The sequence below is a fragment of the Cricetulus griseus genome (genome assembly GCF_003668045.3).
Source record: "Cricetulus griseus strain 17A/GY chromosome 1 unlocalized genomic scaffold, alternate assembly CriGri-PICRH-1.0 chr1_0, whole genome shotgun sequence".
NCBI classification, from domain to species: domain Eukaryota; kingdom Metazoa; phylum Chordata; class Mammalia; order Rodentia; family Cricetidae; genus Cricetulus; species Cricetulus griseus.
In genome coordinates this window covers 153,074,999-153,088,094 of record NW_023276806.1, presented here as the reverse complement: position 1 = coordinate 153,088,094, position 13,096 = coordinate 153,074,999, and positions in this window count along the sequence as shown.

The following is a 13,096-nucleotide window of genomic DNA, read 5'->3' as shown; positions in this document are numbered from 1 at the left end:
TTCTTTAACTAAAATCTGTCAGCAAATACAATTTCTGTCCTCTAATTTTTAAATACAACACCATGGGTCAGATTAATTTTACTTAATTTTTTTATTAATTTTCTATTACTGTGTAGCAAATGAAGTCCTAAAGATGTGTCATTTTCACTCAACCTCCCATCAAAGGACCCACTAATGTATGATTAATATGCAAGAAAAAGGTGAGATATCAAAATATTTGTGGCCTTGACAAAATAAATACCTGTGAAAAGGCATGCAAAGCTCAAAATATAAAGAAAATTCTACTTAACCAAAACTTTTAATTGTGACTCACAAAGGAGAATTCTGAGAAGCAAGCATTCTCTTTGATATGCACAATACTTTCAAACATGTAGAATCAGGGTTTGTTGAGGAACATATAACGATGCAAAGATTGTTATATTTGTTTAACTATGTATAGATGTGTTACACTTGTTTATGTTATGTAATATGTGTTTACGTAAACATGTGTTGCTGTTTTACCTTGCCTGCCTAAGGCACCTGATTGGTCTAATAAAAAGCTGAAGCGATGGAGGAGGTATAGGTGGACATTCCAGGCAGGGAGAGTAAGTAGGAGGAAGAATTTAGGCTCAAAGAAGAAAGAAAAAGGAGATGTCAGAGGCCAAACAGACAGACGTGGAGGAAGCAAGAAAGTGGGACATACAGAATGAAAAAAAAGGTAAAAAGCCCTGAGGCAAAACATAGATGAATAGAAACAAGCTAAATTAAGTTAAAAGAGCTAGTGGAACAAGCTTAAGCTAAGGCCAAGCATTCACAATAAGCTCTGTGTCATTATTTGGGAGCTGGTTAGTGGCCCAAAGAAAAATACAACTACAAGGGTTCCCTAGAGGAACATAACTAATAGGAGACAGATAGATGATAGACAGACAGACAGACAGACAGACAGACAGACAGACAGACAGACAGATAAATGTTCTATTACATATGTATGAGAGTTTTGTTAACTGGCTTATTCCATAGAGGATGTGTAATCCAACAATAGTTTCTTGCACACTAAAGAGGCTGAGTGCCAACAAGATATATAGTCTAGTCCCCGAAGCTGGATGCCTCTAGAGTCCTAGTCTGGCCCTGAGGAACATGAATGTTCTTATAGAGTCACTGACATTCAGTCCCTGTTGGAAGGCCAAGGAAGCTGGATTCTGGTGTCAGCAGCAGGAGCAACAACAGCTACAGTGTAGACACACTCACCAGCAAGAAGGAAAGCAAAACAAACACCACTGTTTCCTCGGACTTTTTATAACTGGGCTGCTGCCTGTTGCTTTGGTGGCGGATGTCTCCTCCTCTCAATCTATTCTTCCTGGAAGTGCTCCCTCACACACATCTAGTCACACCTAGCAGTTTCCTGGCTGATTCCAGATCCAGCCAAATCCACAGATGAAGATTAATTCTCACATATAGCATCACTGACACTTAAGAAAAGAATTTGGACCTAATTATTCTATCTGAGTACAAGTGGCTGAGCTGGATAGGACTCCTTCAAGTGCAGCAATAAAGAAAGCTTTTTATCACACTCACACCCCCAGCCTCATACTAAGCCCACAAGTGTTTCCTATAGCTCTCTCTCTCTCTCTCTCTCTCTCTCTCTCTCTCTCTCTCTCTCTGTCTTTCTCTGTCTCTCTGTCTCTGTGTGTGTGTCTGTCTGTCTCTCTCAACTTGCCAGCTCACTCCTGTAATCCCAGCATTTGGGAAGCAGAAGCAGGAAGATAGCTGCAAGTTTAAGCACAGCTTGGTCTACATATCCAGTTCCAGGCCAGCCAAGGCTACACAGCAAGGCCCGGCTGAGAGGGAGAAAAGGGAAAGAATGCAGTGTGATAAACTTGAAATGTGTGGAAATAGTAGAATTTAACTATTAATTACCAATATGCACCACAGGTAACTGTGAGGTCACAGGTATGTAGATGATCTTGACTGTAGTAATGATTTTACAAAAAATACATGAGAAAAATCACATGGTACACTCTTTGCTAGGTAAATGTTTTACTACTGAGCTACGTTTCTAGCACTTGGAATTCTCAAAAAAATAATTTTGAGAATTCCATATATAATCGCTATATTTATATCATTTCCTGCTTCAACTCCTCACATGTACCCCCTCCCTCTCAACTTAATAACTTCCTTTTCTATAATTATTGTTACTCCTATTAATGTATATACATGTGTGTATACATATGCATACAACCTACTGAGTGTGTTTAGTGTTGCTCTTATGTACATGTGTTTAGGGCTGACCACTTGGACAACTGATCAGGGGGCTTATCCCTGGAGAAAACCGGTTATCTCTTAGCAGCCATTGATTGCCTTTAACTCCTCGTCAAAGGGTGGTGCTTTGTAAAATTGCCCTCATCCCTTTGTTGACTTGTCAACCCTTATCATTATGCCATCTTGTTTAGGCAAGCATGTGGCTGAGATTTCACAGGTGTGATGAGCCTGTCATATCTAGTAGACACTATCCTAGCTGATGTCCACATACTCTGGTTCTTCAGCTCTTTCCACCTCACTTCCACAATGTTCCCTGAGCCTGAGGTGTATGTGATACATTGGAAATGAGCCAACTGGGAATGGCATCCCAATGTCATTTATTCTCTGCACTTTGAGCAGTTTTGATCTCTGCAGTAGCCTCCAGTAGCTGCACAAAGAAGCTCTTTGGAGAGGATTGGGAGCTACACCTATCTGTGCAGTCCTTGACTTTCTGAGATAGTGCCTTCCTATTGTACCTCAGGCTGGCCTTGAATTCTCTAGGCAGCCCGTGTTTGGGACTTGAGCTCAGCAATCCCTGCCTCTGCCTGCTGGGTGCACAGACTACATATATGTGCCACCAAGCCTTGCTGTACACATTGTTCATGGAGTTTGTATTTGTCAAATGTACCTTAATACCCCAGGAGCAGGGGTTGCTTAAGAAAAAAGATCACAACATAAATAAAAGTTCCAGGATGTATGAATTTAAGAATCTGTGTGAGCAACTCATCATGAACAAAACATGATCGTGGAAAAAAGAAAGACAGCTCAGTGGCTTGGAAATGTGTTGAGAGAGGTTATAACTAACACTCCAAGAATGGGAGTCTGTCTGGAAGATCAGACAGACTTTTCAAAAGTAGAGTAGCATGTGTTTTAAGCAGAATCTTACAAGAAAAAAACATAGAATAAAAGTGAACAGCACAGAGCCCAGTTTGCTTTGTGTTGCTGGGACAGACACTGGCCAAAGGCAACTCAGGGAATAAAGAATCAGTTTGATTTATAGGTCAAAGTCCACAAGAACTTGAGGCAAGGACCTGAAGGCAGGAACTGATGCAGAGGCCATGGAGGAATGCTGTTTACTGGCTTGCTGTCCGTGACTTGCTCAGTTTACTTTCTTATACACCCCAGGGCCACGGGCCAAGGGGTGACATAGCCCACAGTGAAATGATCCTTTCCACATCAATAATTAATCAAGAAAGTGTCCCATAAGCCAAACTGGTGGAGGGAATTCCTCAGTTGAGGTTCCCTCTTTCCAGATGACTCTAGCATGTGTCAAGTTGACAAAATTGATCTAACACTTTGTCTCCTGACCACAGCTTCATCCAACAGGAACTGCTGGCCCTCAGTGTGTCCCTTAGAATATGGAATGCCAGGACCATGGACAGTCAGTCCTCACCAAATGAGAACTGAAAATATGAGTTTGGATCAAAAGAAATCAGGACAAGCACAGTGCTACTGAGATTGACCAAGAACAAAGGGAGGAAGGATGACTTGGGATCAGCAACACTAAGGTGAGATGGAAAGTGAAGGGATTTTGACAATAGAATCTGATAAACATAAGGCCTTTCTGCTTCAAGGCAATTTTATCTCCAGAACATCCAAGTTTGGACATTGTAAAATGACTGACATATGTAACAGGCTGAGCCACTGGAACTCTGAACACTATAAAATGACTGATAAATGTAAAATGACATATATAACAGGATGTGCCATGGAACTCTTACTATGATTAACATATTCCTACATCTTCAAACATTTATTAAAATGCAAAACTCCTTTGCAATCTGTTCTAGTACACATTTTAAGCCACTAAGTTAAACAAAGAGAAGATAAAGACAGAAAGGGGGATACAGAAAACAAAGATGCAATGTTCAGTTTATTGTGAACAGGGGAACTTAGCTCCTGAGCAATGATCAAAGTCGTCATGACTTTTCTTCAAAGTCTTTCAAATTTAAGCTCTCAAAGTGGTTTTCTTAAATCATAAAATTTACCCTTCTTCACTCACAATTAGATATCTGTGCCGGCTAGTTTTAGGTCAACTTGACACAAGCTCAAGTTATCAAGGAGGGAACCTTAACTGAGAAATGCCTCCATAATATCTGGCTATAAGGCATTTTCTTAATTAGTGATTGATGGGGGAGGGCCAGTCCATTGTGAGTGGTGCCATCCCTGGGCTGCTGGCTGTGGGTTCTACAAGAAAGCAGGCTGAGCAAGCCATGGGGAGCAAGCCAGTAAGCAGCATTCCTCCATGCCTTTGCATGAGCTCCTGCCTGTCCCGCGTGCTCTGTATTTCCTCGGCCGGCAAGAAATACACGCAGGACACTCGGATCCTTCTGCAGACAAGCTTTTAATGCATCTTACCAGAGCGGAGACACTGAACCAAGAAAACCATCCCTTATAAAGGCTGGCCAGCCGCCTGGGACGTGTTACCCTATGAATGGCTTCAGCTCCTCAGGCCAAATGAGCCACGGGATAGGCAGAGATCAAAGGAATGGAGATTACCCAGCGCCTGTGAAGTAATTTACATCTTGGTGTCTTCAGGCACCATTATTGTAATGGATAATGCAGGAACCGGCTCCCTACACCTGCCTCTAGGTTCCTGCCTTGTTTAAGTTCCTGTCCTGGCTTCCATCAATGGTCAATAGTGATATGGAAGTATAATCCAAATAAATCCTTTCCTCCCCAAGTTGCTTTAGTCATGGTGTTTCATCACAGCAATAGAAACCTTAAGAAAAGACAATACGTTTGCCCATTTTAAGTCCCTTGTGGGCAGAAGCTTTGCAGTTTAAGGAATCTGTACCACTTCTGGGGTGTGTATGTTCACACAGTTATGCTGATGGAAGAGAAGCAGCAAAGGGAACTATGGAGCCAGCAAAATTCTCATAATGAAGATTACTGGCATGTAGTCAGAACCTATAAATATTAATCAGATGGGAATTGGTATTACCCTACTACAAGAACATTGTATAATTAAAAGAAAGGGTGGGCATTGTGCTATACATATTTGTACAATTACCACCCATGGTACGAGATGCTAGCAGCTCTCCAGTGCCAGTGAGAACACTGATGTCATTTAACAGGGTGTTGCACTTAAACTCAAAGGACCCTTCAGATATCAGGAAAGAAATAGAGTTTTCAATGCATGTTCCTGTCTTTAAACAGCAAGTAAGGTCCTGGAAAGAAACATTTACTGGGTATCCATTCAAACCAGGCATTTGTTGAGCATTTAATATGCCATTTAATCCTTACTTCAAACCTGTAGGGAAGAAAATCACTATGACATTTCAAAGATGAAGCTATCCCAAAGCTGGGTTTACTGACCAAGGTATGGCTACAATTATGTCTGTCTGAACTTGAATAGATGTAAATCTCTTGAAGTAGGCAAAAGTATAAAAGCATGCATCCAGATGCTTAGAAATCATCCCTGGGTGGAGTCTCCCAGGAGAAGGAAGGTTTGGTATGAATGTAAGAGCTAAGGAGAAATTACCAGAGCTCCTATTCAGGAAAATGGATAGACACTGTACTTAGTAGACTAGCAAATGGTTTTAGGAGAGGAAGTTAATGAAGATAAAAACAACGTTAAAGACACAAACTGGGAACAAAATACAGTGTCCCTATTTCTCTGCCCCGTAGACCTAGTGGAAACAAGTGAGGAGGGACCAGGTCCACTCTAAAATGTGAAAGAGAAATCCAGGTCCATTCTAAAATGTGAAAGAGAAATCATGTCTTATGTAGGCAGAGTGGCTTATACTTGTAATCCAGCACACTGGAGGGTCAGTCAGGATTAGAGTGAGTTCAAGATCAGCCTAAATTACACTGAGGGATTCTGTCTCAAAAGGACAAAACAGAGTGCAGTGGTCTTTAATCCCAGCATACAGGAGGCAGAGGTAGGAGGAGCTCTGTGAGTTCGAGGTCGTCTGATCTAATTAATGAGTTCTAGGATAGCCAGAGCTGTATAGTGAGGCCCTATCTTTAGAGAGAGAGAGAGAGAGAGAGAGAGAGAGAGATTGTCACAAGAAAAAGTTCCAGTTTGTATGGTTCATGAGTCACCAAGACTCCAAATGAAGAGGCATTGTGATTAGGTAATTTTATGGTCTCCTTGCCACAGTCTAAAATCTAAATCCTTACAGGTTATTCAAGGTTTCCATGATATGGTCTCATCCAACAGTGTCCTGGTAAACCATGAATTGGGTAAGGGCTCTGACGTGTAGTGTTTGCCAATTTCCATAGTGTACATATTCCCACCATGGTGGATCTCAAGCTATCCCGCAGGTCAGGGCAGAGTTAGGAAAAGGTGTGCACAGTCAGCCATTCTGAGTGTTCTAACACATACTACCTTTGACTTTGCCATATTTTCCTTTCTCTTATTCTAGCTCTTCTCTCCCATAGAGCTGCTGAATTCTGGAGAAGGTGAACAGACAACTCTAGTCTCCACTTTCATCAAGTCACTGTTAATAAGTGTATTTCATATTACAGTTCGCCTCTAAGTAGCTTGAAGAATAGAGAAGGAGATTTCTTTTCCCTAATTTTTATTTGGGCTGGTTTGTCACACTGTTCAAAAGACCCCCACTTGGAAGCTGGAAGCCAAATGTAGACCAGAGACATTTTTTGAGCTCATGCTTAATTAAAAATTTTCCTAATTAGTTTGCCAACATTATATGCCAGAAAAAAATCCAAATTTCTAGAGTTTCTCAGTTGTTCCCATTTAAAACAATAACATGGAAATCACCTAAACATAGAAGCCATTCAAAAGATGTGAGCATCCTCAGCCCACCCTGCCTGCTGTGTCTCTCTCATCAATTTATCATGACAGTCTGGAGGCCCATGCATTCTGACCTCTCTTCCCCTATAGCTCCTCCTACATCTTCCCTCAGTTTCTCTAACAATCTCTTCACATCTGGACTCTACACTCACCAACCTTCTTTCTGAAATATCGCATCCTCCAAGCTTTTCACTCAGCCAACTCCATTATAGCTTTTCCACTCTGAGCTCACAGAAAGATTCCCAGAAAAGAGTCTCCATGGCTCCTCTCCACACAGCCGGTGATCTTTTAAAACCAGAAATCATGGACTGGAGTGAGGCTCAGTTGGTACTGTGCTTGCCTAACGTGCACAAAGCCTGGGTTTGACCCCAGGTACAATATAAAGCTGGGTATGCTGGTGCACACCTATAATCCCAGCTCTTGGAGGGTAGAGTCAGGAGGATCAGAAGTTCAAGGTTAACCTTGCTACACAGTGACTTTGATGCCAGCTTGCTATACATGAAACACTGATGCAAAAATAAATAAATAAATAAATAAATAAAAGTCAAGTAAAATAATAAAACAGGAACTGAGGAGATGGCTGAGCAAAGGGAGCACTTACTATCCAAGCATGAAGATCTGGTTCAGACACCCAGCTAAATCAGGCCTGATACTGTCCATCTAATCAGTGCTGGTGGGGCTGGAGACAGGAAATACAGGCACTCCATGGCCGGCTAATCTAACCAGAACAGTCAGCTCCAGGTTCATTGAGACCCTGTCTCAAAAACTTAGTGGGGAAGAATTAACCTCTGTCTTCCATGCTTACATACACAGCCACCTACAACCACAGACACACAAATGCACATACATACACACAGTAAACAAGCAAGTAATTCATTTAAAATATAAGTCAAACCAGGAACAACACAATTATAACAAAACACAAACTCCTTAATATCCCTAGACAACTTTGACAGCTGTAATTGAAAAGAGAATTACATCACTATCAGACTGACATTATTAAAATTGTCTTTGGACTGCCTGAGACAAACTCTTACCTTACAGAATCTATCCTAGCCCTCTATTTATTTATGTGTTTATTTATTTCATTTTCTATTTATTTCCAGAAATTGTCATTACCTGCAAGCACGTGTGCCCTTCCACACTGCAAATTCCTTTAGGATGACACAACCTTGAAAGGCAAACAGTCTACACAAGAGAGGCACAGCACCTGGTTTCAAGCCCTGGCTCAGTTACTTACCAACTGCAGGACCTTTATGAATTGCCTGACCCCTCTGATGCTAGTTTCCTTCCTCTATGAAGGTATTAACCACTTAAAAAATAGAAGCAAATGTTTATAAGTGGTGAAATGTCACATAGGAGGAACTGAGCTCACGTTCTTTGCATGGAACACCTTAGCTCTGACAAGAACCTTTTGAAGTGGTGACTAATACGTTTGCTACTCTTTTATATATGAAGTAGACTGAGGAAGAGTTTAGTGATTGGGTGGTCAAGATGTCATTTAAGCCCAAGGTGAAATGATACCTGTCCCATGCTTGCTACTTTAGTGCTGCGTTTGCAGTGTCCTCTCCCACCAGGGCTCCTTCAAGGCCCCTCTCATCAGGGACAATGGGTAAGTCTTAATCATAAACTACCTCATGCTCCAGTCATAAACTGTTCATCCCTGGAAAGTTGCGGATGGAGGACGCAAAATAAATGTGCAACTCTCCAGGGATAAACAGTGAGTGACCTTATGAAACTGAACAAAGGGCTCGAGACCAGGCTGGGGAAATCCACAGAAACAGCTGACCTGAGCAAGTGGGAGCTTATGGACCCCAGTCTGACAGCTGCAAAACCAGCATAGGACTGAACCAGGCCCCCTGAACATGGGTGTCAGCTAGGAGGCCTGGGCAGTCTATGGGGCCTCTGGTAGTGGAACCAGGATATATCCCTAGTACACCAATAGACTCCAGGAGCCCATTCCCCATGGAGAGATTCTTTCCCAGCCTAGATACACGGGGAGGGCCTAGGCCCTGCCCCAAATGACTTGACAGATTTTTATGACCTTCATGGAAGGCCTCACCCTCCCTGGGGAGTGGATGAGGGATAGCATGGGGGGGGGGTCCATGGGCGGCATGGGAGGATGGGAGGAAAAGGGAACTGGAATTGATATATAAAATAAGATTGTTTCTAATTTAAATAAAATTTATAAAAAATTGAAACTCTCAAGGAAGAATCATTTCCTGGAAATTACTCAAATCTATCATTTCCAAGCTACTACTAATAATAATAAATTTCATCCTCTGAGCCAAACTTGAAAACCTACAGCTATCCTTGAAAATGTATTCAACACAAAGAACATCCTTGTGTAAAATGCAAATGATAGCACCAAAGGAAAGGAATCAGTGATTGACATGAGCTTTCCAAGTCTGAACCACTTCAGCATGGATTGAAGAAAGGCATGTGCTGACTATAGTCATGCATGGCTATTTGTCCCTATAGGAACCCCTACTTTGGCCTGACCTCCCATTTAAAGCAGTCCAATCCAGCTGGCTTGCAGAGTTAATCCCACAGGTGGATATCATGTGAGCATCTTCATGGAGAGGCGATCTCCTCCCCTCCCATACAGGTAAGGATAATGCCCATATCATTATCATCTCCAACCCTTACAATTTCTGAAACCATGGAGTTCTGTCATGGAATACCATTTTCTTCAAGTCCCCTGCAACAATCATTTCATTTGAGAACAATGATGAAATTATATCACCATGTCTCCCTGGGAGCCTTTCTCCTTGCCATGTGGATTCCAGAAAAAGTAGATCACAGACATTCTAGAACAGAACATGTTAATGCAAAATCAATATCAATTTTGCCTCTTTAGTGGCTCCAGCCAAAGTCTGTGCCATCCTTAATCCCAGTGGCACTCACTGCAATCCTTTTTTACATCCTGCCCAAACATACCAAGTCCAGTCCCCATCCTACTAAAGGGTTATGTGCTGTTGGATGTCCCTCAGTTATTTGGAAAAATACATTACACCACCATATTGGGACACTACAGGAGGCCTCTCATTCCAGAATTTTCCCATGAAGCCCAGAGGGAATTCTCAAGAGGCTCACAGGCAAAGCTCTGCCCCCATGAAATCACAAGAGAAAAAAATTGGAGGAATGAGAATACACTGGCAAAGATAATTTCATTCATTAGAGAATTTCCTCCTCCACATTTGCCAGATTGCATACATTACTGGGCACAGCTTTTTATGTGTAATTCAGACCTCAATAAAGCAACTTAAGAACAAAAATTGGACACTGAGAGATGGTTTAGCCATGAAGCACTTGCAGCATAAGCATGAGGACCTGAGTTCAATACCCAATACCCACATAAAAGTACGAAAATCTAAAATCCCAGCATGAGGGAGGAAGAAATGGGCAGATCCCATGGGGCTCGTCATTCTACCTAAATGGCCAGTCATTCTACCTAAATCAATGAGCTCCAAGTTGGATTAGAGAACCTGTCTCAAAAAATTAAGGTCAAGAACAATTGAGGAAGATCCTTGATATCAACCTCTGGCCCCCACACAGATACACATACATGTATTTACAAGAACACAAACATGCTCACAAAGGTGAACAATGCCCATAGTTGACTTGTGGCTTCCACTCTTTCATGCACACATGCACACATGTGCACACACATACTTACACAAAAAAAGGAGTAAAAGGTACTCTTATCATGGTCTTATAGTGTATTCTCTAATTGTTGGAAATTCTAAATGAAGCAAAGCAAATTATGTGTGTATATATATATTAATTTTTACAGATAAAATTTATATTTTATATAGCATGAAGTTGTCAAAATTACAGCTAGAGTATTATTAATGTCATTTATAATAGCCTTATATTATGAATATACATAATAAAATTATATGTGACATGTGTATATACACAACACACATATGTATTCAGATGTGTGTATAAAGCTGATATATAATACAACATAGTTGCACTGTTTTAGCCTTCAGTTAAAAACATAAAGTACTTCATGCTGACACACTCCATTGCTCAGTCCTTTTCCCTTCCAGGTCCAATCCTACACAATATAGAGATATAGAAAATGGATTCAGTTACTTCAAAGAGTCCCTCACCTGTCATCATTCCTGGAAATCTACTAGTGGGAATGGGGCCGGTGGAGACATTTCCTTGGGCTGCACATTGATGCAGTATCCTTAGTGAGGATATATACTTTTCCAATAGATTTGGTTTTTCTTGAAGAGGCTAGACAATGTTACAAGGACGCAGCTCTAGGGTCACTTCTACTAGAAAGCTGAACACTTGCCTCTGGTATTCTACAATCAAGTTTGCAAAGGTGAAGCCCTGAAGGTAACTACACGGGCCATCTTAGGACAGCAGCTGAGGAATAAGGAAGTTAATATCTGGAGCGACTCCTGAGAGAACTTAGTCACTACTTAAAGATCCTCCTGAGAGGTTCAGGCAAATTTGATTCTCTCTCTCTCTCTCTCTCTCTCTCTCTCTCTCTCTCTCTCTCTCTCCCGCTCTCTCTCTCTCTCTCTCTCCTTCTCTCCATTTCCCATGAGGTTTTGTTTTCTTTTAAGTTCATGGACCATAAGAAAATGGTCCATGCCACATGCCCCTCAGTAAAACCTTAGGCTGGGGGTGAAGTGATCTATCACGGGTTAGTGGCCACCACTACCTCATCTGTTCATCACTGATTCTGCCACCTTTGGGTGAGGATCTGTTGACATTTTCTTAGGGAGACCCTCTACTTTTGTGGGCTCCCATTTGCACTGTATTTATTGACATAACATGTAATCCTTCAATGAATAGTTAATGAATAATAAACATATACTGGACATGTCAATGTTCTGGGAACTGAGATGTGTGATATGGGACATGTGATCTGACATTGTGACTGGTTCAGAAGACCATCTGTGGCCTTAGATAGGCCATGAGAAGTCAGTTTACTTTCATGAACTCTAATAATTGAAATGTAGAATTTTATTTGTCTTTTCTTGTCACCATATGGGAAAATAACTAAGTTACAGGAAGAAAAGCAGAGGAAGAAAGAGAAGGAAAGAGGACTGGAGGGATGGGGGAAGGGAAGAGGAAAAGGAAAGGGAGGTGGGGGAGCCATGAACAAATGCCCCTTTTTGATTAGACTTATCTGAGATTATTTGTTTCTTACAATGCAAATCTGATTAAGCAAACTAGGTCCACGATTATTAGCCTCCCTTCAACCAAAATAAAATAAATATTTCACCATGAGATTAAGGAATATGATCTTTTTCTCAAGATAGAGTATAGCTCACCTCTGAACCCAGAGGACTCTAAGAAGAAAACTAAGACCAAGAACCAAAACCCACTTATTGACAAAATACACAATTCTTCAGTGAATATGTAATGAGTAACAAATGCATTCTGAACAAGGTAGTATTCTAATCTTCTGAGACATCGTCATAAATGAGGGACAGTGTCCCCCTCATGATACTCACATTCCAGCAGAGAAAACCAGAACACAAGTGTGTATACTGCTGCATGGAAAAGAGGCCATGCCCTCCCTGGTATAGGCTTCCTTGAAAGGCAAAGGGCTAATGGAGAGGCCCCGGGTGCGAGTGCACAAGACAGGGTACTCGGAGACAAGGTTGAGTTGGCAAGAGGTCAGACCTCATAGGGTCACATAGGTTTACAGGGAACTTAGCTCTGAGATGGGTGGGCTCCATTGGAGCTTTTGGGGACCTGGGAATGAAATTTGAATTTGCTTCTTCACTTAAAAGGATTGATCATTCAATCATCTGTGGGGTGTCAAGGAAGGGCATGGACAGATTCTGGAAGGCATTTTCCTAGGGAAAAATCTACTCAATGTTTTTGGTGGAAACAATAAAACCTTCTAAATTCAAGTAGCCTGCTATAAGTCTATTATACTTAAAAATGAAGAGCCGAACACTGACAAACTACACCTGTAGAGAAGGGATCCAACACCATTTTTTACAGATCAATTTTGGTTTCTCATAGTTCCAGACAAATCCACTAGGGACTGCCTTTACCTCTACCACACAAGAGCTACTT